Raw genomic sequence first — 27,686 nt, forward strand, 5'->3', positions numbered from 1 at the left:
TGTTGTTGAGTCTGTACGGCATGCGCTCCCCTTCTTTCAGGGACATCTCGATGTAGGAATCTAGTACAAGATGGATGAACTCCAGCTCTTGGCAGAGGGATGATGTTGAGCTGATGATGGCATTGATGACAGCACCTAAAATAGGGAATTGTGCTAGAGGCATCTGTCACATCTTCGACATGAAGTCTACCACAACATGAGTGGCATAAGAAGACTCAGGACTCCACTGGGTGAGATCAAGTCGAGGCTCAATCTCACTGACAAGTTTTGACTTGTTGCATGAGTTGGTAGGTCACCATCAAACAGGGGAGATGCTGAAAGCACATCATGAGAAAGTACCGGATACTCACGCCCCGCTCCTAGCAATGTCCATACTCCTATGTGCCTCGGCCATGTCTTTGGATGAGACTAACTTCTGCTCCTCATCTTCTGTCTCACACACCTTAGATTCTTCAATTCTTTTCTTCTCAATAGATGTCAGTTTGCGAGAATGAGTGTATGACTTGTAGCATTTGTTGGTATTATGGTAAACAAACAACAAATGCTATTATCATTATCCTCATCATCATCCCCCATCAGAGTTTTGATACGATTTGTAACCACATCATTACGGATTTTAGTAGCTTGTTTGATTCTCTCACGTCCTGTCTTTTCACTTGTTACAGGCAATTTATGATCTTCTTGACAGATGATGCATAACCTTTGATTAAGATTGTCCTGATCTGCCATTGAAGTAACCAAATTCAAGTTCTTTGGGCCAGGTATTTTAGAATGTTCCATGTTGATCAATATGTGTGATGCTCAATAGTGAGATGAAAACTTTAGGAACCTTGGAAATCTTTTGATACTCCTGGTAAAATACAAGAAAAGTTAAACCTTGTCCTCTTATTTTCTGTGAACTCTGTCTAGTGTTGTACAAATACACAGTATAAGAGCATACTGTAAATTTGAGTTAGTTCACATGTGCATGTCTTTTGAGATTCTTCAGCATAGGAAAACGACCTTGCCCATGACCTTTCAAGGTAAAATCACCCATTATGGTCATATCAATGGCAGAAATGAATTCAACATACTATAATTAGTCAAAATAGAGGTATGACATGTGCATTAACATTCAGAAACAAAAAAGATAGATTTTCATCATAGCCGATGGCGGCCATATTTGATTTGACCATTGCACAATTCTTGGCACTATGGTGGATGAGCACCTCTGTGATTTTTCATGTCTAGGGACCCACTAACTCAGTTCAAGCCAGAAATTCCCCCAACACCAAATTGCGAACAGGTCTACAGGCCAGGTCCAGGATTATTATTTACAGGCTGCGTTTTTGTTATCAACGATACAAGTTCCAAAAATGTTTTACTGTTCTTAGCACAAGCAATCCAGGAATGAATGAAATTCAGAAGAGAGCGGAGGATTCAAGGCATATCATAGAAAAACTAAAGCAGAAGATAATACACAGTGTTAATTTAAACAGTAAACGTTGGTTCCTCTGACCAAAAGAATAAATACATTTAAATCCAAAATTAGAATGCTATTTGTTCTGGAAGTCTTTGAAACTTCATAAGAAGACACAGCAGAGTCATGGCCAGAAAACATTCTGTCACACCACAGCCATTTGACAGATCCAGCTCTGTCATGCAAGAAGAAGCTAGATACCCACCATCTGCCTCCACTGCCTACCAGAGTATACCACACTACCATGTATCAGTGGATGGTCCCACTTAATTGCAGCATCCACACTTTGAAGAATTTTATTACTGAACTACAAAGCTCAGACACAGTCAATCAAGGCTCAGATGAAACACCTGTTTGTTACTACTATTTCATTTCTTTGTGTGAATCTGTCCACAAACTTTTGTTTTGCCTCATTACTCACAATGTGGTGCTTTTTTATCAATATGCTGCATCCAAATCCATTGTTTATTTCTTTAATTATTGTGTTAAAGATGTTGACACTGTAGCAGTGTTGTGACTTCAATTAAAGGTGAATAGAAATTGCTGTGTCACAGCCCAGATGCAGACACTTAGACCCAGCGACCCCAAGAGTACAAGGTATAAATTAAAGAGAACAAATTATCAAAACAAATTTGTGTTTAAAAAAAAATTAATTAATTTCATACAGTTTGATTTGGTTGCTGGTATTAAATAAATGTAATTCAATAATAATTTGTTCATTCTTTTTTTCATTCACTGTCACCGTAACACTGAAACCCACCAAAATAACACAAGGTCCAACATTCGTCTGGGCACTAAATATAATCAGCCAGTTGCCCGATCGGGCCAATGCTAAAAAAAGTTTGGTAACACTTTACTTGAAGGTCTCTACATAAGAGTGACAAGACACTGTCATGAACACATGAACCCTAACCCTAACTTGTCATGACAAAAACCGAATGACACTTACTAAAAGAAGCGTTATGTCATAAACATTTATGACTTGTTTATAATGTTTATGACACGTTCATGACAGTGTCATGTCACTCTTATGTAGATACCTTCAAGTAAAGTGTAACCAAAAGTCTTTTTAAAAATCAAATCATTTTAAAATAATTCCAAACATTGCTTCACGAGCGGCGTTACTATGTTTGCTCTACTCTCCCAGACTTCGCTGTGCTCTGCCCGTGTCTGTCTGTGTGAGGAGTAGAATGTGAGTAGAGACAGACCCAGGGCGGCTAGTTTACTTCATGGATTAAATGGTGGTCAATATAAACAACATACGAGTTGAAACACAAAAGAACATTCTTTGAGAGCCTTTGAGATAACCATACAACTGGGTTGAGAATGATGATTGGTGTTTGAGAGTATAGCTCAGTGCGTAGTGTATGTGGTCTGTGTGCGTAGAGAGAGAGGGAGAGAGACGGTGGCTGCAGTGACAGCAAACAGGTGCTGGAGCTCAGATCAGAGAAGAAACCCTGCAGTCTAGGGCTCATGACCTTACCCAGACTTGTGCGCTTGCAACTCTTACTGATCTTCCGATAGTGCCTAAACAAAACAAAATGTATCACTTTGCGCAGTTTCGTCCAGTTCAGAAAGAGTGCCAATGTGCTGTTCATTAAGGAACCAGTAAGCAGAATCAAAATTTAAATTTCTTAATGATTCTTATGGAAATGAACTTTTGGATCCGGTTCTCGATGCCCAACCCTATTCGACAGGTTACTAGTGGAGACAAAATGGCATTTTGAGAGAGATGTCACACCATCACTTTCTTTAGATCTCTCCTGCCATATTTCCCCAAAGAAAAACTGTTGTACCTTTACAAATGACACTTCAATGTATGTGTGTGTGCCGATACCCATCATGCTGTTGCTAATCCACAGTAAATTTTAAACAGACTTCAAGAGCTGTACAGAACCATGAAACTTAGACCTTACTTTCAAAAATAAGGTATTTGTAGGATTTGTGAAAACAATAGACCACTGAAGGCCCTGACACATGCAGGGGCCCATTTCAGGAAGGAGGTTTAACAAACTTTGAGTCTAACCCTGAACTCTGAGTTGATTTACCCTGAGACGGGAAACTGAGTTTTCGGTTCCAGAACAGCTGATTTGAGTTGGTTCAATCAACTCGATGTAGGTTCACTCAGAGTTAAGCGCGTGTACCACCATAATAAAAAGGCAGCATGAATGGAACTATGATACTACGATTCACCATGGTAACAACCACAAACAAACTGGTTGGCGGAAATACTCATGCACACATACAGCGAATTTGAACATGTATTTCATTAAAAAAGCAACACAGCGAAAGAGAGAGAATTTGCGTGGGAGAAAATTGCTGCTAGAGTAAATGCGTAAGTTCCAATATAGTGTATTAATATCATGTTTAATCAAGTATAATATTACTGATGAAATGGTATTGAACCTATAATATATTTCATTTAGGTGCAATCCTGCGGGCGAAAAAGTACTAGGCCTACTAATCCCATTCTGATGCTGCAGCACCATCATTAACATAATTATAATTCATAATATTTTATTTCAAAGGGTTTACATCATTCACCTGCAATACTGTGGAACTCCTTTTTAATGGCTCTTACTGGTTTGTGTCCAGGGAACACGCTTCAGAGCGAGTCACACTGTTCTTACGGCGCTTTGCTATGCAGTGGCTTTACTAATATGCTCCGCATCAACAATGTTGTAAAGAAAACTGCTGTTTGCAAAAAACGTAATGCGACACAAATAATCTGCTGGGATGTAGAGTATGTCCACAATGGGTGACGTTAGTGATATGAGGACAGATTGGTTAGGCCTATGTATAGGCTACATAACTCATAGACTGGAAAGAAAAACGATACCGCTCAAATAGGTAGTTATCGGGAAATGAAAATGCATCTATAGTTAGGGCCTCAATATCATCTCCCGGCATAAGTTTAACTCCCTGCGAAGTAATACAGCTTTTTCATCAACGGGATCGTCGACAAAAGGACATGCCATGTTTTGAGAAAAAAAACGTATAGTCTGCCTAACATGGTAATAAAACAACACTTTTTTTATTCATGCAGACAACAAACTGCGCTAAAATGCGCCTGATACAGACTGACTGACTGAATGAATGAATGAGGAAATGAAAGAGGGCTGTGTCAGAGGGAGGAGACTGAGAGAAACTCAAGGTTTATTGAAGAAAACCTGCTCCCGACCAGGTTAGGTTCACAGGCTCAGTTACCATAGCAACTGACTCTGAGGTTAAGTTACCTCTCTTCATGAAACGGGCTGGAGTTACCCCTCTCTCTCAGGTTTGATTAACCTCCCTTTCTGAAACAGAAAACCCAGAGTTTCCCTCATCTCAGGGTTAACAAACTCAGAGTTTTCACTAAACCTGCTTTCTGAAACGGACCCCTGATGTGCTCCATGAGCCAGAAACAGACAACAGTTAATTCCCTTCCTCCTTCTAGGTGTTAATGTCCTGGCAATCAGCCCAAGTGCTTTTTGATTAACTCATTATTAATTCATGCACACTCCCGGAATCTCAAATCACAATTAATTACAACTGTGATTCCAGCAGTGACCAATATTGATGTAATTAAATAATTAAGAGTTTGCTGCTGCAGCATCCTCTTTTTGACTGCAAGGGACAGAGAAAATTATGTTTTTAAAATATAAATGAAAAAAGCCAATAGAGCTGACAATAAGAGGCGAGGGTATTTGTGTAGAAGTGCTTGGTCCATCCATGTGTGAGGAGAATGTTCTAGTAGAGATTAGTCTAAATAAAGAACATCAGATAATGTTCTTTTATGATCGATTGAGAAGACTTTTGTCTCCACAGAATGCATTACAACAGTCTGCCTGTGCTTTCTGCTTTGGACAAGTAGTGAAAACGGTTACATATGATGATCCGTTCTTTACATACAGTAATTATAGCATTTACGTACGAGTAGTGATTTTTACCTTCAAAAAAAGTAAATTCCTTCACTGGTTAAACATTCATTTTATCTATATGTTTCTGGCATCTGACCAGAGGTGAACTCTGAAGCAGCATACCTTTGCTCTTTTGCCCTATTCACATGGGAGTAGTATTATCAGGGGACAGCATATGATTTATGTGTGTGATATGCCACATTTGTGGGGGATTAGCGAAGTCGAATTTACTGACATTATCTCCCAAATGTGGTGTAAAGGCTCTGTCAAAACTTTTATTTATATTTGCCAACGCAGCCAATACGATCCCAAATCACACAGATGCTGATTCGCACGGGACTAATATTATCACATGACCTCTGTGTTTGGGAAAATATGGTAGGTAAGTTGCGGTGAATTATTATTTGACAAATTACAAACATGGCAGATTTGCACAGATTGGCACGGATGCAATTATTACAAATTGGTCCCCAGTAATACTAGTCCAGTGCAAATAGGACTTTAGTCAATGAGCTGATTTCTTCTGCTTCAGTTAGTAGCTGGCCAAAGAAGGGGAGTTAGTGGCTTAAGTCCTATTTGTACGGGACTAGCATTACCTGGGGACCTCTAGTAATTTGTAATACTTGCGGAGGTCTCTGTGATCGGGTGCGAATCTGCCATGTCAGCAACTTGTCAAGTAAAAATCCCAACCCAAATTACCTACCATATTTAGCCAAACATAGCGGTCATGTGATAATATTAGTCCTGTGCGAATCGCCATTTCTGTGATTAAAGGGTCTTCATTTTTTTTATTTTTTCGCAAGGTTTTGTGTTTTCTCTGCGCCCCTTTTCTGCCTCTTACCTGGTCGAAAATTATGGACGCTGCGTTGGAAATGATAAATGAACGTTTTGACAGCCTCCTGGGTGCAAATTCAGAAGGCTCATCTCGCTACACAGCGTGGAGACCCATTCGCAGAAAGAGCAGGCTCAAATGCATCGGAAGAGCTACATCTTGAAAGAGGATGAGGTGGATGGCATGACATCATGCGAGAAGGAACATTTTCCAGACCGACAGGAAAAAAATCTGGGTGGGGAAAGTGAAAGAGCAGCGCTTGTCCCTCCCTCATTACCACCACTGAGGTGCCCTTGAGCAAGGCCCTTAACTCCAACCGCTCCAGTGGAGCTGCTCAGTGGCCAGCAGATCAGACTGTGGTTGTACTGGGCAGGTTCCAGGTATGAATGTGTAACTGTGTGAATGCAACAGGTCGTCGTTGCAAATGAGAATTTGTTCTCAATCGACTTACCTGGATAAATAACAAAAATACTTGTCTCATGCGAATTGGCCTTAACTCTGTTTCTGTGTTTCTTTAAATTTACCTCAACAGTCAAGTTCCTTCAGAAAAATAGAGAGAAGATATTTTAAATCTTTTCATAACACTTTCTTTCTGGTTTGTTGTCCATGGCCATTTGTTTATTTAGCAGTCTAATAAACAGAAAATATTGATGTACTGTGCATGCCAGGCTTTCCCGTCTCCTTGCCCCAACAAAATTCATTTTAAATATTATTTCTGTGGTTTCCTTGATTTCAAAGTTGATATTGCTCTGACTATTTTGTATTTAATAACACTTCACCTTCATGAAAACTTTTTTAAAACCCAGGGTGAAATAGACACAATAAATAAATAAATGAATAATCTGCTGCTGTGCATCTGAAAACAAGGGAGCTCCTAAAAACCTGGCTTTTTTGAGATAAGAGTTGCTCGTGTGATGGCAGTCTGGTTGCCTGATGATTTCCATCCCCGTCCTACTATCTCCTCATCTATTCTCCTGAAGATGAAAGAAAACAGTTTGCAGTTATACTTACTGGGACCCTGCAACATTTGTGGCTACTGCCATGGCCTTCAAAGAGTGAATGTGTGTGTGTGTGTGTGTGTGTGTGTGTGTGTGTGGGCGTGCGTGCGTGCATGTGTGTTAGAGACAAAGTGAGGCAAGGAGACAGAGAGCTTCGACACACATACATGTGTACTTAAGAGTTACTGGGCCCGGTCTGTCTGTGTGTGTTAGGGTGTGCATGCTTGCTGACATTCTGAAGAGGTGTGAGGTCAAGGGTCATGTCAGTTAGACTCAGCTGTCACCCCCTGAGCTCTTTATAAAATCCCTCACAGCTCTTTCAGCTGCTGTCTGAACATTATCAATCTGGCACAGCCTGTAAACTGCAAAACTGTGGAGGTTTTCACAGACACAATGTCTTCTGTCATCTGCAACTTACATATTTGGAAATATTTGTCAAACACTTTAAAAATGTTACAGAATCCAAATAGCAAGGTCCAGTCAACTAAACTCTGCTGTGCCCCATGTTGGACAAAAGTATTGTATGTTGGCAGATTTGTTGTAATGGTAGTTATGAAACTATTATGGGGTTATGATTTTATCACTGATGTTTTACTGACAACAGGAGGTGGGCACTCTAACATGCCAATGCTCGTGCCCGCTTTGGAGCTAGGAAAGGATAGAGGCTGAAGCAGCCATGTCTTGGCAAAAATATCACTGGTTGGAACATGCTGAGCTTATAGATGCAGTGGTACGAGATGCAATATGTTTGAGAACGTCTTATGGATGGTTAAATATGTTTTTTCCACTGTCAAAATGTATCACCACTGGAATCCATCGTGAATTCAAGCTGACTTCCCTCTACGAAGACGCAAGTACACATTTTTTAAAGCCACCTTGTAAGTCTACAGGGTCTTTGAGTGTTGAATGTTTGACACAAAAGATTTTGAATGAAGATGAAAACCCACTTCATGTTTAGACCACCAATAATGTAAGAAAAAAAATGATATTATGAGAATGTGGATGGAGGGCTGTGCCAAATTGCATTCTTTGTGTGTGAGGTTGAAGTTGTGCTTTCCAATTATCATACAAATTTAATTAAATATGGACATAATATTGAAGGGTGGACACATTAGCAGATATGATTCCATTTGAAAAAAAAAGTTTTTTTAAGGATACCGCCATAGTTTTAGAGATATTGAGAGATAAGTATTCATACTATGTAAATATATGTGTTAATATGTAATATGTAATATTGTAATATGTAATGTATATGTTTTTTTGGATAGATGTTTTAGTTTTAAGACAAGCTTCTGGAAAAATAAATTAAAACAATAGTGATGGAGTAAATTACAATGTTGTCTGATAGGGAGAACGGTGTTGATACAGTATAGCTTGAACCTAGCCATTCAAGCCTTTATTAAGAATGTTGCATGTGGGTGCCCAGATAGCTCAGTTGCAGGCCATATATATACATATATAGAGGTTTACTTCTCGACACAGCGGGCCCAGGTTCGACTCCGACCTGCGGCCCTTTGCTGCATGTCATTCCCCCTCTCTCTCCCCTTTCATTTCTTCATCTGTCCTGTCAAAAAATAAAGGCCGAAAATGCCCAAAAAATAATCAAAAAAAAAAAGAAAAGAATGCTGCTTGTGAATTAAATGTTAACCTCAAAGTTTCACAAGGTGCTTTGACAGTTTACGCTGTGCTTTGTTGTACTGGGTGCACACAGACAAAAAATTTAATCAGAGGAAATGAAAAATACCAGAGGAATGATCCACTACTGTGCCAGTGCAACTGCAAAGGTGCATGTTTTGATTAAGTCTGCCAGAAAAAAAAACCTTTAAAAGGTGCTGTACAGAAAAAAAGACCTAAAACAAGAAAATGTAGTCAGTACTTTTAGAGAGACAAAAGAATAAATAGAAGACTACATGACAAGATTCTGCTCCTTTGATGTCAGTATGAGCACTTTCCCCTTGGATAGTTAAGCATGTTTTGCAGATTAGGGATTTAGAACGGAAGACTAAGCACGAGGGAGACAGAGAGAAAGGAAGAATTATAACATTATCAAAAGGTGCCTCTCAGGAGTGGTTGGACTGGACTGCAGTTGTTTCTCCTGTTGCTCTCATAAATTCCACAGGCCGCATGTATAAAGTAGAAGACTAATCCAAAATGGTTTAGCATCTGAAATCACAGCAAGGTTAATATAGTCACATGACCCGATGGGTAATGCAAAATCATTATTCCGATGTCATGATTTTGACGCTAGGGATGGGCATGATTAATCGACGATCGAAAATTGATCATTAAGAATTTCGTCGATCACGTTAATTTGTTATCGATTAAACTAATGCAGGTTGCGTTGCGTAGTGTGAGTCTTGAAGCAATGAAATTAATTTCACTGTGGCAGCAATTAAACACTTTACCACCCGGGGGCAATATTTGACACCATACTCAGTTACCTGTGAGTTTCCGTTTTGATTTCAAAAGTAATCATGAAGAGGTTACGGCAAAGTGTGGCCTGGGACCATTTTGATTTAAAAAACGACTTAGTTCACTGCAAACACTGCGATGCCGTGTATAAGTACAACACGGTCACGACTCAAATGATGTACCACTTAAAGTGCATCCGACTCTGGTTAATGTCGGTGGCGGTGCATCCTGCTCTCAGTCTCAACCTAGCATCAAGTCGGCGTTAGCACGGAGGAGCTGCGATCCACAACGAGCAGAGAAAATTACCCAAGGGATCTGCAAGTTCATTGAGATGGATATGCTGCCCTTATGTATTGTTGAGGGCAAAGGTTTTCGAGAACTGATACATTTATTGGAACCAGCATATCACATTCCATCACGACGTACCATCACCTGACTGGTAGAAACTCACTACGAACAACGGAAGCAGGTGCTGTTAAAAGAATTGAGCACAGCTGGGAGAGTTGCTCTAACTACAGACTGCTGAACCGCTTTAACAGCTGAGAGCTACATCACCATCACCTGCCACTACATCAGTGATGACTGGCAAATGAACTCAGCGGTCCTGCTCACAGAAAGCCTGCCAGGCCGGCATATAGCTGACCACCTCGCTGAGAAAATGAATGGAGCTGTAGAGCAGTGGGGACTTGAAGACCGAGTTATTGCATGTGCCAATATTGTTGCTGCCAACAGTCCCACCAGAGTGCTCTGGATTTCCATTGCCTGCTTTGCACACACCCTTCAGTTGACCATAAAAGACGGATTTGCACTGTATCTATATCGGGTAATAACAGCGGCTAGTAAACTCGTTAGCCACTTTAATCACAGCACTGCAGCAACCAAAGCGCTACAAAAGAAACAGGAGCAAGTGGGCCTTGCAACTCACCGGCTTATCCAGTCGTGTAAAATACGGTGGAACTCTGTGTTCGAAATGTTTGATTGGCTGGTGGAGCAGGCTGTTGTTGCTGTGCTGTCGGACCGAACCGTGACCAAGCTTCAAGATGCCAGGATCCTGGAGTTGAAGGATGAGTACTGGTAGCTGATGGAGGACACGCAACATGTGCTGTCAGCACTTAAATGTGCCACAACGGTCATGTCTGCAGAGAAAGACGTCTCCATCTCGAACACTTATCCCGTCACTTTCGGCCTCATCAATATCCACCTCATGCGCAGTGAAGGAGACGGGCCCAAACTCATCAAATTCAACACAGAAGTGCGTTCCTCCTAGCCTGATATCGTCATACTCAGATTCTAGTCAGAATGTGAGTCTGAAACCGCTCCATTGGGCTGTGATTATGGGGCGTGTTCCAACCGAACAGGGAAAGAAAATTCCTCTGCACTCATTGGATAGACCTACAACCTCCATAGCAGCCACTCTTTGCACAATGCACTTCCATCCTAACTCCCGACTTTTAGACTTTTTTGAAGCTAGATATATCATTTGTTTCGTCTAAATATGAATGTGGATAACGTTAGTGGTAGTGACATGCTTGCTACAGTTGCATTTCTAGAGATGAATTGGCGAAAACACGTTTTATTTCTCTGATTCACGGCTTTGTTCTAACACCGCTGGGTGCTCCCTCTCTTCAGTCTCTCTCTAGCTCGCTCCACCATATAATGTTACCATGCTTTCAGGCCGTTGCTGAGGCTCCGCTCCGGCTAAAACTCTGCCATTTCGTAAAGCTGTTTGTAACGTAGAAATAAAATGGATTACTGATAATTTCATTTCTATAGTTTAACGCTGACTTTACCAGCTGACTTCTTTATTGGCCGTTGGCTGCTGAAAATGGGTTGGCTGACACTACAATGCGCTAGCCCAAGGGGCAAAGAGACAAGTGCAAATCAAGCTGTATTGCAGTGATTGAGATGAGGTGCCATGCTTGTGTTTGTCTCTCTCACTCTCCGGCTGCTGCCTCAGTTGAAGGCAGTGTGTGGTCTGCAGAGAAACCTTTCTACTGCTCTGACCTGACCGGTGTTACAACATGCTGCTGGGTACAGGAGTCCAGGGGCAGGGAGTCACACACCGTGTGGGGGATTCCCAAATGGGGGATGTCACCTGCTCAAATAAGGACACTCTTCCCTCATCTTCTAAATGCTGGCCTGAATCATGGCTATACTCAATGCAAGACTTCTTGTCCCTGTCCTTAATGACCTAAACTCATCTCTCAATGTCGACTTGAATTCCAAGCCAACTGCATATGCATTGAAAATTTGTTTGTATGCTGCTTACTCCTCTCTAAAAAGTTACTCTTCTTCAGTTCACACTCACAGAACACACTTTTTTTTATCCTGGTCTGTTATAAGTCCACCTTTAATCCGGTTCACCTATTTTAATAATTGGATGCCTGAATCACTGCCAAAAGTCGTATTTTATTCTTGCTACTGCTGCAGTGGCTAGGAGGCTACCGGCGGTCTGTTTTTAGCACTGGAAGCTAACATCGGGTCCACTACATCCCACTACAACAATGCCTGCTGTGACCTGCGATGACAGCGAGCTGCTCAGAAAGGCAAATAAAGAGATCTCCGACCTTAAAGAAGACATCCGTCGGCTCTTGGACGACCTCCAGACGAAGGACTCCCTGCTGAGCAGTTTCTCAACCCGTCTCCCAGTCCTGACCAGCTTCGTAGTGGCCTCGCACACCAAAAAGCAGCGGAACTCAACCCTCCAAGACACCGTAGCATGGGACCCCTCCGGACCCTCCTGCTTAACCCCAAACCACGGATCTTAATTTACGGAGGTCACATCAACATTGTCTGTCGGCCCCACGGCCCCCTCACAGCCGGCGGCTAAGGGTGCTGGTGCCATGTGGGTGGAGAACCAACTCACCGGCCTTCTTCCCGCACCTTGGTCTCTTCGGCCAGGCACAGGATTTTAAAGGAGGCTGTGCTCCGACGCTCCGGCGGACTCACTCGCCCGCTCCTGGCAGGGACCTCGCCCAGCCCCGATGCCGCTGGCTCAACACACCCACCCGCATCTGTGCCCCTCCCCCCTCATTAGTGAGTCTTCTCATAGTCTCTCTCCTCGCCCCCTGTTCGCACCCACCCACCCCCGGGCCCTTGATCAAGCATTTGTGTTTTTTTTTATCATTACTTTATTAGCCTAATTGGGTGGGGAGAAAGCTATGCCATAATCAGAAATATTATCTATATAGGCTATATTTAGGCCAAAGTAACAAATGTGTCCAAAAAGTTACACAAGTTGGACTACAGTTACAAAATGCAACACGTGTCATGCGCAGAGTCTCCTCTCGCACATATCACACCGGGGCTGCTGGGCTGTATGGTGTAGCTTAAGTGCAACATGGAGCTTGAGGATGTAAAGAAAAAAAGAAAAACAGGAGAATTACCTTTGAGCAAGTTTGGAGGAAAGTTGGAGGTATGGAACCATTTTAAACAAGTCGTGGGCAGTGACAACATATGTGTCAGCTTTGTCGAGTGCATTAGGCTAACCGGCAATTTCCACTGGATGCGGAACGTCTCCGGAACGTCGACGGAGTCATTAGGTTTCCATTAAAGTCAATGTGTGTATTTCCACTGACTGCAGAACGTCTGCGTCCCTACTCCCAGTCCCAGTTCCGTCAGTCCACAGCCCTCCGGAGCAGATAGGCAGAGCTTCTATTTTTGACAGACGACGGAGAGCTCCGCAGCAATTCAGCACAATTCAGATTGTGCGGGACAGGAAGTCGAGCACAGAAACAAAATAAAACATCCGGTTACTTTTCAAAATAAAATACACCATGCTCACAGAGTTGTTTCACACAGAGTTGACACACCCAACACTCGCCGTGGCCAGTGTTGGGTGTAACGCAACTACTTTTTCGGGTAAAAAGTAGTGTAACGCGCTACTACTGAAAATTTGGTAACGAAACGTAGTTCCTTTTTTTCCCAGGGACAGATTTCACAGCGACAGCTGCCTTCTGAGCTGTGCGCTCACAAGCTCCACACGGGACGTGACAGAGGCTGGTAGCAGAGTAATCATGGCAAGCGAGAAGCAGCCAAAGCTAACTTTTGAGAGCGTTTTAAGCTTTGTGGCTTTTTGCTAGACGGCACTCTGAGCCAGGCAGACACAAAGCTGACAACCTCACAGATGGATGCGGTGGAGATGGCCTCATACATACACGCAGCAGACCGCTGTGGACTTGTGTCGGTTGCACGGACACACAAGGATTTCCAGAAAAGAGGCTGCATGTGTCTACGACAATGCACGGACCATCGTGGCTGCGCGACCGGTACAAGTCCATACAGACATTACATAGTATACACTAACACCGTGTAACGCCGATGACCTGCTGATGTGCATTCAACCCGCGCTGGACTCGTTCATAATGAATCAGCCATCACTCTGTGAGTAGAGAATCCAGCCTGTAGTGTAGTTCAGACACTTCACTGATAAACCAGAGATTGGCTTATATTTCAAAGATAGATTTTGTATAATTAACTTCAGTCTCTGCCAGAGACCCCTGCTTTTAAAAGTAACGTAAAAGTAACAAGTAAAGTAAAAAGTGACTTTCCATAGGGGGTAACTAAGTAAAGTAACGGATTACTTTTTGCAACGAGCAAACACTACTTTTTAAAAGTAACTTCCCCAACACTGGCCGTGGCAGAAAAGATGATAGTCAGCCTTCAACGTCCTCTTTTGTTACTTCTCCAAGTATGAGGGCGAAGCAAGCCCTCACAGAGAAACTCATCCTGAATTAATTCATCACTGACAACAAACTAGACTTCCTCTGCATCACTGAAACCTGGCACAAACCCCTGGACTACTTCTCACTCAACCAGATCACAACAACAGGATTCACCCACACAGACAAACCACGCACTGAGGGACGGAGAGGTGGCGTTGCCACTGTTCACAGAAAGGACATTAAAATAACCACCATCTCCATCCCAGCCGCCCTGTCTTTTGAACATCTCACCTTCAAACCTTCTGGTCCCAGTCCTCTTGTCACTTCCGTTATCTACCGCCCCCCCAAGCCAAACCCCACCTTTCTCTCAGATTTTTCACATTTCCTGACCCAGCTCTGTCCTATATCACCCTCTGTCCTCATCCTTGGAGATTTTAACTTCCACATCGACAACATCAACTGCAAATCTGCCACTGAATTTTTGAAACTGTTAAACTGCTTCAACTTCTCACAACATGTTAACTTCCCCACCCACACTCATGGTCATATCCTCGACCTGGTCTTCTCCACTGGTCTCACGGTAAATCATCTCTCCAGCGTCAACCTCCATATCTCAGACCATCTTGCAATCATCACAGACATCAACATCCCCATTCCTATCCTAAAAGACAAGCGAAAAATCTCATTCAGGAACCTCAAATCCATAAATTCATCTGCTCTCTCAGCTTCTCTCTCCAATTCAATATCTGCCTCCCCCCCTCAGTGTCTGATGATCCAACCCACCTTGTGCACTACTACAACAACACTCTGTCCTCCTGTCTCAACCTACTGGCTCCCATCATTACTAAAACTGTCTCCTTCACACACTCAGCCCCCTGGTACACTCCTGAACTTCACCAAATGAAGTCCCACAAACATCAGCTGGAAAGACTCTACAATAAAACCGGTTTAACAGTTCACCGCCATGCACCGACTACCCTCACCAATACAGAAACACCCTAAACACTCCCCGGTCCTACCACCACTCACAGCTCATATACTCTGGCTCCAACAACCCCAAGACTCTCTTCTCTACAATAAACAAACTTCTTAACCCCCTGAGAACATTTCTACAACCATCACAGTGGAGAAATGCAACTCTTTTCTCTCATTTTTTCAATCCAAAAGCAACACCATTTACAACAACTTGACCACCTCCCCTGCTCCTTCAACCACCACACCTGCCTCCACCCTCTCAGTCACTCTCTCATTTCTCTCTGCTGTCCCCTGTGGAGCTTTCACATTTCACCACAGGTATGAACAGCTCCACCTGCAGCCTTGATCCCAACCCATCAGCTTTCATTAAGACCTGTCTACCATCCATCGCCCCGCTCACTACAATCATCAATTCCTCTCTCAGTTCCAGATCAGTCCCCAAAACACTCAAGCTTGTATCAGTCACCCCCATCCTCAAGAAACCTGGTCTAAACCCGGACACCATGTCCAATTTCCGACCCATATCCAACCTCCACTTCCTATCAAAAATCCTGGAATGTGTTGTCGCTGCCCAAATTAAAACCCACCTCTCCTCCAATAACCATTTCTATCTGGATTCCGCTCACAACACAGCACTGAAACAGCCCTCCTCAAAGTTACCAATGAGCTCCTCCTCTCCTCTGACTCTGGCCACCTCACCATTCTTATCATGCTTGACCTCACTGCAGCCTTCGACACCATCAACCACTCCATCCTCCTATCCCGACTGGAAACCTACTGCAACATCAGTGGCACCGCACTCTCCTGGCTCCATTCCTATCTCAACAACAGACAACAGTTCATACACATCAACAACTGCACCTCCTCCATTGCTCCTCTGTCACAAGGCATCCTCCAAGTTTTGGTGCTTGGTCCTCTCCTTTTTATCCTTTACATCCTGCCACTCGGAAATATCATACGCAAACATGGTCTTCACTTCCACTGCTACGCCGATGATGTCCAGATCTACATCTCTACCAAATCCATCACCACAACTATATCCTCCACCCAGACCAACTGCCTCACCGATATTCAAACCTGGATGCAAACCAACTTCCTCCAACTCAACTACAATAAATCTGACTTGATGCTCATCGGCCCAAAATCCCTCACAAAGAACACCCATAACTTCGGTCTCACTGTCAACAACTCCACCCTGTCTCCATCCCCACACATCCGTAACCTGGGAGTCATCTTCGACAGCAACCTCACTTTTGAAAACCACATCAACCAAATAACCAGAACTGCCTTCTTTCACCTCAAAAACATTGCCCGTCTCCACCCATCACTCACCTTCTCTGCCGCCGAAACTTTGATTCACGCCTTCATCACTTCCAGAATTGACTACAGCATCCCCTATGGTTCACCTGCAAAAGCCTTAAATAAACTCCAATACATCCAAAACTCTGCTGCCCGTCTCCACACCCACAACCGTTCCTGTGATCACATCACTCCCGTCCTTCAGAACCTCCACTGGCTCCCTGTTTCCCAATGCATCCAGTTTAAAGTCCTCCTCCTCACCCACAAAGCCCTCCATAACCAGGCTCCTTCCTACCTCACAGACTTGCTGTACCGCCACATGTACACAATGTGATATATGTGCTGTTTTTTTAAGTAAAGTGTCTTTGAGTACCATGAAAAGAGCTATATAAATAAAAAAAAATGTATTAATGTTACTCACACAAAAGGCCGATGTGTCCCTCTCATGGGAATCAAAAAACAAGCTTTTCCACAGAAATGGAACGTGTTGCATACCCATTCTGGTAAGGCTGAAGATGTGACTACCTTCCTACACTTGAATTATTTCTCAAGTGGAAGACAATTCAATGTGACATCCACCAAGGAGACCTTGTTCTGTGTGCAAACATTCAACCAGCAGGAAAATGAGCGACCTGTGGCTTTCATCGCAGGGGCCTGTAATACTTCTCATGGGCAGGTCTGCAAAATGCAACTCAATGTGATGAAAGGATTGTGCAACAGTTACATAAGGTCTACTAGAGAAGTTCTTTCCTCTTCCATCTAAAAGCGATAAGTTATTCAATTTGGACATGACACATGGTGGAAACAATTTCACTCACTTGTTCACACACAAGTTTGAAAGCAGCTGTTACATATGAACTGTAAAAAGAAATAAGCCATTTTCTCTCTAAATATGAGATGCATCTGCTGCAATCCTGTCTTTCCATGTGCACTTATGATATTAAGTTTTGATACGCTATGGAATTAGCTTTATCTGTATATCAATATTCATTAAAGCCAACTTACCTGTCTACTGAGACAGTTACAGTGGAAATTGAAATATGTTTTTAGCATGGAAAATTTGTATGGCAGTGCAGCCAAAAAAAAAGATCTATTGAAATATGACATATATTACTTCAATTTACTTGATATTAAGTAAGGAATTAAGTGCTTACTTATGTACATACATTCTAACATAATGAGGGAAAGTTATAGTAGTATGTTCAGGTATGTGCAATATCATTAATTTGCACATTGGGATCTTTATTGTGTTTCTTTGCGGTTTCAAACTTATTAAAGTGAAGACCACGATGTGTCGTGACTTTATGTCATCTGTTAGATGAGCTTTAGCTCGCTGTTAAATTGCGTTGCCACAGAACAAGAATAGTATAATGACTTTGCTTCTATAAATACAGGAAATGTTCCAGATTGGCCTAACATCAACAATAAAAGCAGTGGGGCATTAAATGCAGTCACACTTATCTCTAGTGTTGATTCCTTTACTGCTGCATTTTGAAGCAGCTGTGGAGCACGGTGTGGTTGCTGTGTCCACAGATTGCAGTGTTCAGTCTGCAGAAGGAGAGAAGCTACTAGGGGTGTTGAAATTAATCATTGCATCGATGCATCGCGATGCGAACATGGATTATTCTGCATCGATGCAGTGACAGACAATAATCAATTATTGCCTACTGATGTTGCTTGTTGATTTTCAGTTTGCTGCTTTTTTTGTTTTTGTCTTTTGTCTGTTGTCTTCTGTGTTCAGACTCCACTACATTTAAGAGCAGATGCAATTAAAATGGGAGTTCATATATATGTGACTGCTTGAATTTGTTGATGAAAACCATGTGTAGCAATATATAATAAATGTGAGGAGGTGGCACATCATGATGCATCGTGATACATCGGGATATCGACTCGTAGACAGGATAATCGTAATCGAATTTAATCGTGAGGCCAGTTTAAATTCACAGCCCTAAAAGCCACTAGTTGGATACTAGTCTTAATTTGCCAGACCCTCCTCCAAAGCGCGCTGGAGGAGAGTCTGGCTAGTCCACACAGCATTCGGGGATGGGAGGAAAACATGATCTGGTTTATGGCCATTTCTTTAAACCAATCACAATCGCCTTGGGCAGTGCTAAGCACCGGAGAAAAGCTGCGGTGCCGCTGCAAAATAGGCTGGGAAGGAACTTGTTTTGGTGGAACGTGTACGTTTAAAAGTTGTTTTAGTCGTGCATCAGAAAACTCAGATTGGACAGATAGTCTAACTAGCTGTCTGGATTTACCTTGCAGAGATCTGAGAAAAGGGTAACCATAGTCCTCATAAATCAACCGGAGTTTAAAATTACAACACAAAGGAAGCCCAAGGTAACGGATATCCGGCCTAAATGAGTAAAATCTGCCGGATTTTCCGGCTGCAACGGAGCAATCCCGGAAGTGGAACATCAAGGATATAGACTAGTTGCATACTAACAACCCCACACTTTCTAGAGGACTTGTTGGCATTAAACACACATCCAATACTGAATCTCACAAACAGGGAAATGTGATTCAAATGACCAGACTGTTAGCCAAATAGCATGCCAGGTGTGTTTCCAAAGATATTAGAGGGGCTGTTCAGTTTTATTGCAGAATTGATTTACCTTAAACGTGAAAAATAAAATATTGAAATGGAAAAACAGTATTGCAGAGTCATATCAATTAGTTCAACACAATCTATCCCACAAAATCAGATCTACACACAACTAAAATCACACTAATTATGGCCCCAAAGAAAGAAAGAGTAAAGAGCACTGGCTTTCAGCTATTGTGGTGGCTTGTATTGCCAAGTGGTGTAAATACTGAATGAGGAACAGATTATCCACAGAAGGAAGTCAAAATTAGGCTGGGAGATAAATGAAGATGTTAATGTACTGTAATTCACTAACTTTTATATATATAGATATATACAGAAAAGAGGAGGCGGGAAACAGGAGAACATATTGTAAATGTATGTAAAAGAAGACAACAAATACAAGAGGGAAGGAGGAAGTGAAGGAAAGGGAATAAAGTGCTGGAATGAAAGAAAAGAATGTAAGAGAAAGAAAGGAAGAAAGAAAAGAAAGTGAAGAAAACAGTGACCAGAGTAAGTAACACACCCAGGACAAACTGGTGCCAGAAATCTTCCTCTTTCTCTCCTCCATTAAAAAAGACCCAGGGCGAAACCATGGCACTCCTCCCCATTTCGGTCCCTTTAATATGGGTCTTAAAAGTAATTTACAGCAACATATGTGGCAAGGCATCAAAAGTGCATTTGGCAGATAAAGATGCCATCGCTGACAGAAATGTGGTGCCTGGAGCAAGGCTAAAGCTCTGTGTTCTCTCTCTCTCTCTCTCTCTCTCTCTCTCTCAATCACACGCACAGATCCTCTCCTCACAGACACTCTTTCCCTCTGTCGTCTCTCTTTCCTCCTCTTCTCTCCACGACCTTTTCCACTGTTTTCTCTCCCGTCTTTTTTCTATCTTCCCACTTCTAACTCCTTCTCTCTCTCTCCCTCACCACGCTCTTCTCCTCCTATCCGTCCTTACATCCGCCTACACATCTCCATCTCCACTTCCCCCTCGCAAACTACCACTCCACTCCCTCCTTCCTCCGTCATCCTGATTTCATGGCCATTTAAAACCATTCATCATGAGTGCCTGCACAATGTTTTCCAGAATATGTATGCTTTATTCATGCAACGTTGCATCACAAGCCAGGATCTTATTTCCTGTTTTTGTGGCGTGAAGCAGCCCTCTGGACAGGACGTCAGTGTCTCATCGAGGATTAGCTCTCATTTAACACCTTCTTTCACACTATGTGGCGACCAGAGAGTCCCAGAATTTAAGACTCTAAAATGACTCGACAGGGGATCAAATCCCAAACCTCTTACAGCCAGTCCACTGATCTGTGGCCTGCCACTAAAATTTGAGCATCAGCCATTATAGGTCCACATCAACCTTTCCTTCTTGTCCTCGACCAGCTTGCCTAACACACTCTCTGTCATCAATCTCCTCCTCTCCTCTGCCCTCTTCCCTCCATCTCTCTCTGTAACTCTCTCACCCTCCTTCACTACACAGTTTTTACAGTATTGCCTTTCGGCTTCTTAACCGTAAATATTTCCCCCCATCGCTCCACCTTCCCTTTCTCTCCCTTTCTTCCAGACAGTGTGATGTGGGTAATGTGCTGTTGAGTTAATGGGTTCATTTCTAAACATCTTTGTCCATCGTTTTTTCATGTCTGAGAGGAGAAGAAAGGAGGAGTCTTTAACTTTATCGTGGTGAGCTATGATGACGATTACAGATTGTGACTTTCAGACGTTACCTCAAAGTGAACAATCCACCTCTAAGTCAATTAAATAAGAACAATATTCAATCCAATTAAAATGGAAAGAATCTCTCGTCCATCTCGTCGATTTTTCTCAACAACCGTTCATCCGATCGACTTCACACTTGGCGGGTGAATTGTGGACCGAAGGAAGTTCAGTGTCGAGTGCGAACTCTTGAGATTAACGGGACATATTTATTAGTAAGGCGTTTTATACACACTATATTTTGTGTTTAGAGGGGATCACTATTAACTTGTTACACCACCTAACAACATGCCAGGTACAGATGAAGAAAGAGAGACCGCTACATTGTAGAAAACAAACAATGCAAGCATCAGCAATGTAAATTTCGTAACTAGCCTGCTCCCAAATAGTTAGCTTTTAGCAAATGAAGGGTATTCTATAGCATTGCTATAGAAGCTAAATATTTAATGAATAGTTTGACATTGTGCAAATACTCATATTCACTTTCATGCTGAGAGTTAAGAGGAGATGGATACCACTCATATATACATATATCTGTATAAAGTAGCTAGCAGCTTGTTAGCTAAGCTTATTATAAAGATTGGAAACAGGTAGAAAGAGCTAGCCTGACTCTGTTCAAAGGTAACAAAATCTGCCAAACAGAACCGCTAAAGCTCACAATCAACATTTTTATAAGTTATGTTGCTTTTGTAACCTGTTAATTAGTGATTTTTAGAGGCTCTGGTAGGTGGATTCTGTTACCTTCAAACACAGCCAGGCTAGCCGTTTCCCCCTATTTCCAGTCTTTATGGTAAACTAAGCTAACCGGCTGCTGGCTCATCGTACTCTACAACTTTAGGTCACATTCATATCATACTATTTAGCATTAATAATAAAGCAAAATTATACCCACAGCATTTCAATCTCTCTCCACACATTTTTCCTCCACTGTGCGATAGTTGTCATAGAGTCCATCCACAAACCCCCCACACCCCCATCTCCAAGCCCAAACATGCTGCTGTTGCTCAGTGTGTTTGAAAGGCACCCCGCTGGTAGAGAGGGGATTTAGAGAAAGGAAAACAGATCGATTAAAAAATAATTAACAGAAGAAGCCAGTACAAGTCTCTGATAGTTTACAACAACCACTGAAAAACAAAAAGGCAAATGAAAACAAAAACGTTATTTACACAAAATGTCAGTGAACGTCAAGAGTTTTGCAGCAGAGTTTCCTTCAAAATTAGAGGAAAATGGGACGCCCAAATAGGAAGATGAAATATTCTGCTGGAAGATTCTTAACCTGGAAGATAAGTGAGAGAAAAGGATGAAGGTGGTGTAGGGGGATAAAAGGAAAAAGCAAGACAGGCGGCTTTTTGTTGGTGTCAACATCACTTGGAAAAGTGATAGAAATCAACCCTGCCTCACCTACTTATCTCTGCAGTCTGAGATGCTGTTTCTACTTTTGACAGCACTGAAAGTGTCTCTGCTCCTCAATGCCTGTTTGTTTGTGTGTTAGATTTATTAACATGCACATTTGTGAGCCCATGACATCCCCGGAAGTATGCGTGTTTGTGTGTGTGCAAACAGATAAGGCTTTGAGGATCTGAGATATTTCAGAAATCTAACGCGGGCTTGATGCCCTTGCTATGTGATCAAAAAATACGGGGCTTCTTTCATTACCTTTGACAGAGGAACACATTTGGATGTTTGCCTGCCTCCCTTTCTCTCTCACTCTCACTCTGCCTGAAGGGAGAGGAGAGTGTTGGTTATCAGAGAAACGCTGTGCATCAGAGAACCCATTTAACAAGGTGGAAAAGCAGTGCCCCATTGGAATTCGGGAATCATCAAGCTGGGGTACAACACTGCTGATTCACACTAAATGAAGGTGATCAACACTTTCCTGACCCCTGGACAATTCAAGACAATGATCTCAAACCACTTCACCTCAGTGTGCAATTGTTTTCACTGAATACTGTGCTCTCTTGATTTTGTTTATCTATTTGTATTTTTCTCTGTATCATTGCCAATGACGGAAAACTCAGTGATTTTCAAGGCTTCAATAATGGTTTGAATAAATAGAGAGTCTGACCTTCAACCAGAGCACCTTGCATCCACTGGGCTGAAGTGTGCTGAATCCCTGCCAGCTTCATAGACGCTTCCTGATTGACCCTATGATTTGGCCTCCCTGTGAAAGGGGGAAGCAAAAAAAAACTAATACTTTGTAGATGATTTTATTTATTATTTTATTTATTAAGTATTTATGATAATCAATGTTCTCAATTTACGTTAGTAACAGTGGGTGGAAACTATACTGTATGTAAGTATTTATGACACAAGCTTTAAACATAAGCTTGTTGCACTGTATCGTGTGGCGGAGCTTTATACTGTTAATTTCTACTATCATATTGAGGCTCTTATCTCTAAAGAGAAACAAGCTAATCATTATGCCTATTCATTATATCTTACATAAAAAATAGTATTTTACATTTGGAAAATAACAACTTGTGTGTGATGTTGGCCATGTATCGTTTTATGATTTATAAAAAGAAATACATTCATTACGGATTATTCACAACCACAAGAAAAACAAGCCTTCCTACCTACCAAGAAAACATGAAAACGTTTGTGCAAAAAGCTGCTTCAATGTATGTCACCTACAGTAAAAGCAACTGTGACTTTGTTATCACATGAAGGCGTCATATTTTATTCTGTTTTTAGTGTTCATAACACATGAAATAATCTGATCAATTAGAGACAATGTGCAGTGTAACTCACGCAGACGCTCGTCAATTAAAGAGCGGCATACATGCTGTAACGACCCCATGCAAATGCCAATAGCAAATCTAGGTAATTGGCACACTTTCTATAGAATCTGTAATAAAAGGTGTTTATAAAGGCTGAAAAAGATCTTGAACCATGAAGGTGGCTGTGAAGTTTGCAGTTTATAAATCATGCCGCACTTCAAGCCCCAGCTGTAGCTTCTATTCTACTCTGATTAATATATTTATTATAAACCAAATACTTTTTAAATGTACCTGCAGAGAGAGAGAGAGAGAGAGAGAGAGAGAGAGCAGGGGAAACAAAAAGAAAGAAGTGAAGGAGAATGAGGTGGAGTAAGATAAAATGTAGGGGACTGGAGAGAAGGGGAAGAAAAAAACTAAAAGGAGACTGATGAAGGTGAAATTAATTAAGTCTTTTGTCAGCGAGGTGGTAGAAAGGTGGGGTTCGCTGCCAAAGTCAGCTACAATGGCTATAATGGTTACTTTGAGATGGATTGCACAACAAGAAGGGCAGCAAATTAAGTACCACAAGTAAAATTCATCAAGGGTCATTATATTAACCTGCATACAGAATACATGTATCTTTTAAAAAATGCATTTTTTTTTAGAATAGTGCAAAGTGAAGAGTGAAAGAAAAGGGCAGCATGAGGCAACACTGAGGCCAAGAACTGAATTCACATAAGGATGTCGAAGGTACATCTCAAGCAGTGATTTATGCTTCTGCGTTAAATCTACGCCGTGGCTATGTACGTTGGTGCGTGTAGATATGGACCCTATGCCAGACTCTACACTGTAGCCTGACGTGCACTTCTCGAAAAATGTATCTACACGGTGACGCACATATATGGAGGTTTACTCCTTGACGCAGCGGCCGCGGGTTCAACTCCGACCTGCGGCCCTTTGCTGCATGTCATTCCCCCCCTCTCTCTCCTTTTATGTCTTCATCTGTCCTGTGGAATTAAAGGCCTAAAATACCCCAAAAATAATCTTAAAAAAAAAATTATTATTAATCTTACACAAATTATGATGCAATTAATCAACCAATAACCACTCTCCTGTCTGCACAGATCCTTCTGATCTATATGCTTGCCTTTTGACCACTGCCAGCCTGGCTAAGTCTGTCTTATTGTACCACCAAAACACACTGTATTTAAAAAAAAAAACATAAGGGCATGCACTGGTGTTGGCGTGTTGCTCCAGGTTCAGTAGAGAAGATAAAATACAAACTGGGAGTCCAGCTCGAAGGTTAATGATATACAGATAAACTGTAATTTGTTTCCATCTCTGTCTAGAAAGTGAAATTAGAACAACACAGTATACTCTAGAAGGTACTCCTTTCTGGTAGGGGGGCTTGCATATATTTGTTAGGCAAACACAATGCATTGCTGGATGATGTTGACCTGCCCACTGGCTTTCTCTCTAACATGTACAATAACACAGTGCAAAGGAACAAGAACTGGTCGGGAGTTACTAACTTGTTTTTGGGGGGTGCTTGGAAACTTTATTTTCATACAATGCTCAGATATCAAGTAGTTTTCAGGCATATGGCCATCTTGAGAGTGAACACCTACGTCAGCAGCTCCCACACAGGAAGCATAAACCAGCCAAAGGTGAGTGCTTGGTGCGATGAGAGGTACTCCTCCCACAATTCTTGTAGGACTTATTGTGCTCACCTTCACTGATAAAGAGGGTGAGATATGGAGGAGAGGCTGTGGGTTTGTACCTGGGTATCATCTTGGGTTGTCTGAAGTGGAAGATGAGACTTTTTCCCAAGGGAACTCTATTCATCACCTTCCCTGGAGAAATGTCTGTCAGTGTCTCAATTTCTCCAGTTTTATTTTTTTATTTTTACCTCCACTCTTCTCCCCAAATCCTTCTCTTCTTCTCTGCTTAGCTGTCTAGAATTTACATGTACTCTAGGCAACATCATGAGTCATATAACTGTCATGTCTGAATAGTTTTATTTCATTAAGGTCAAAATTGGAGTGAGCAGAACCAGATTACCAGTCTTTCAAATGATATAAAAGATGTACTATGTATATTTAGCTGACATTTCCCATATCCAAAAACAGCTTTTTCAAAATAATGCCATTAGCCTGCTCAGACACAGTCAGGGGCTGTGTAGCAGTAGTTGCCCCTAACCCTCACTGTGAGCACACACTTTGCATATCAACATAGCCACTTCCACAGCACAGATGTCCTACCTGTGTATAAGGCTATCTTTTCGGACCGACTGGCAATCATAAAATCGTGATTTGATCGACACCTTGCAAATGTTGACCTTTATGGATACAGGTGGTGGGGAACGACTATAACAGACCTAATTGGTGTCATAGGTAGCACTGTACAAGGTGTACACACTTTATAATGCATAGACAAAGATATCATTGATAACCCAGGTTCAACAGATATAGGATAGAAATATGTATGTAGAGGATTGAGGGGTATACGAAGTATCAGTTTCACAGCTTTCCAAGTCCAGGTGTATGGGGCATCTTGTTGTTATTTAGTTGTTAAGTGGCTTGTGAGCAAAGACACTTCATCTAGGAAGGGGCTGTTGAAATAGGGGGCAGTGCTGGGCGCGATAGAACAGAAACACTTTAAAAAGTCTTCACTTTTTCTAGTTTTTCTGATTCTGTGTCACATTTCTCTCTTGGCATCATTTGCTACATTTTGATACTTTCCTCTTTCTCCTCAACTCACTGGTTTTCTCCCTCCATTCGTCTCCTCTCTGCATCACTCTGTTCTTTCTTCCTGTTCCACCTCTTTTTCTACCTCCATTTCTCTCTCTGTCTCACCACAAAGTCTCTGATCCTGCATGACAGAAGCCACTTTAAAGATGTCTTCTGTTTTATGTAGGGAAGCACACATACACACACAAAAAGACACTTAGACTAATGAATGTGGATAATTCTTGCTCACACAAGCACACACACACAAGCAACCCTTAAAAGTATGTCTATTTCTTTCTTTTGTTTTGACTCTTTCACTCTATCCTTTGCTTAATCTCTACTGCTTCTGCACACATGAAGGACAACACAAAAATACACACATGGATAAACGTACACACACACACACACACACACACACACACACACTTGCTCCCTGCTCCAGAGGCCCCAGAGCAAACGCTGTTATCAGCACTCCACAGGAACAGACCAGTGACTCAGCCTGTCTGACTGTGTGTGTGTGTGTGTGTGCGTGTGTGTGTGTGTGTCTCAACAGCCTAAAGACTCACATTTTCAGTCAGATGTCTCCAGCTCTCTCTGCTCTCAGAGCTGGAAGGACACACTCACACACCTGCTCTACACTGCCTGTGCGCTGAAATCACAGCACAGACATTCGTCACAATTAGGAACTTTGTATCTGTAAAAATCTCTGGTTCACCTGAAGGTGCGTTCAGACTGAATGCAAAGCCAATTTGTGATATATTTATACAAAGTGGACTAATATTGGGTTTTTAGGGTTGCGTCGTTTAACTGAACCATGGCCAACAACATGTGCAGTGTTTGTGGAGAGTGGGCCTTTGTAATGTGTGCTGTTCTGAACAGGACTAAAAAAATGACCAGGAACTGCTGTTGTTTCTGTTATTGTCTTCCACACCCTCTTCCTTCTCTTATTGTCTGTACTTTCATGGTGAGTTTAATAATAAATGCATAAATGCTTCACTCAAATTGATACATTTCTAAATTATGCTGACACATCGTTGACTGAGTTTACAATGAGCCTGCATGAACTCATGTCGTACCATTGACTCTATATGGAAAGTCAGGTGGACGAAGCTTCCCTTGCTCCCAAATCTTCATTGTGAGAACCACTCCCTGAGTGACAGCTCCTTCTCTTGAGTGGGCATCATTACCACTATCTGGGATTTCACTACAAGGCCCAGGAACTGCAGCCAGTTAAGGCACAGTCTTAGGTGATCAAGATAGGAGAAAAAAAACATGAACACAATGCTGGTCCTCTGAGCATGTATCAAGAGCCAGATGTCCTGATTCCCTTCTGAGGGCAGGACACTCTGTGGTCCTGGTCTAAGTGCAAATATACATAAACTCCTGGCTTGTTGTTCATGCTTTTTCTCAGTC

This window comes from Sander lucioperca, chromosome 2 (genome assembly GCF_008315115.2).
Source record: "Sander lucioperca isolate FBNREF2018 chromosome 2, SLUC_FBN_1.2, whole genome shotgun sequence".
Taxonomy (NCBI): domain Eukaryota; kingdom Metazoa; phylum Chordata; class Actinopteri; order Perciformes; family Percidae; genus Sander; species Sander lucioperca.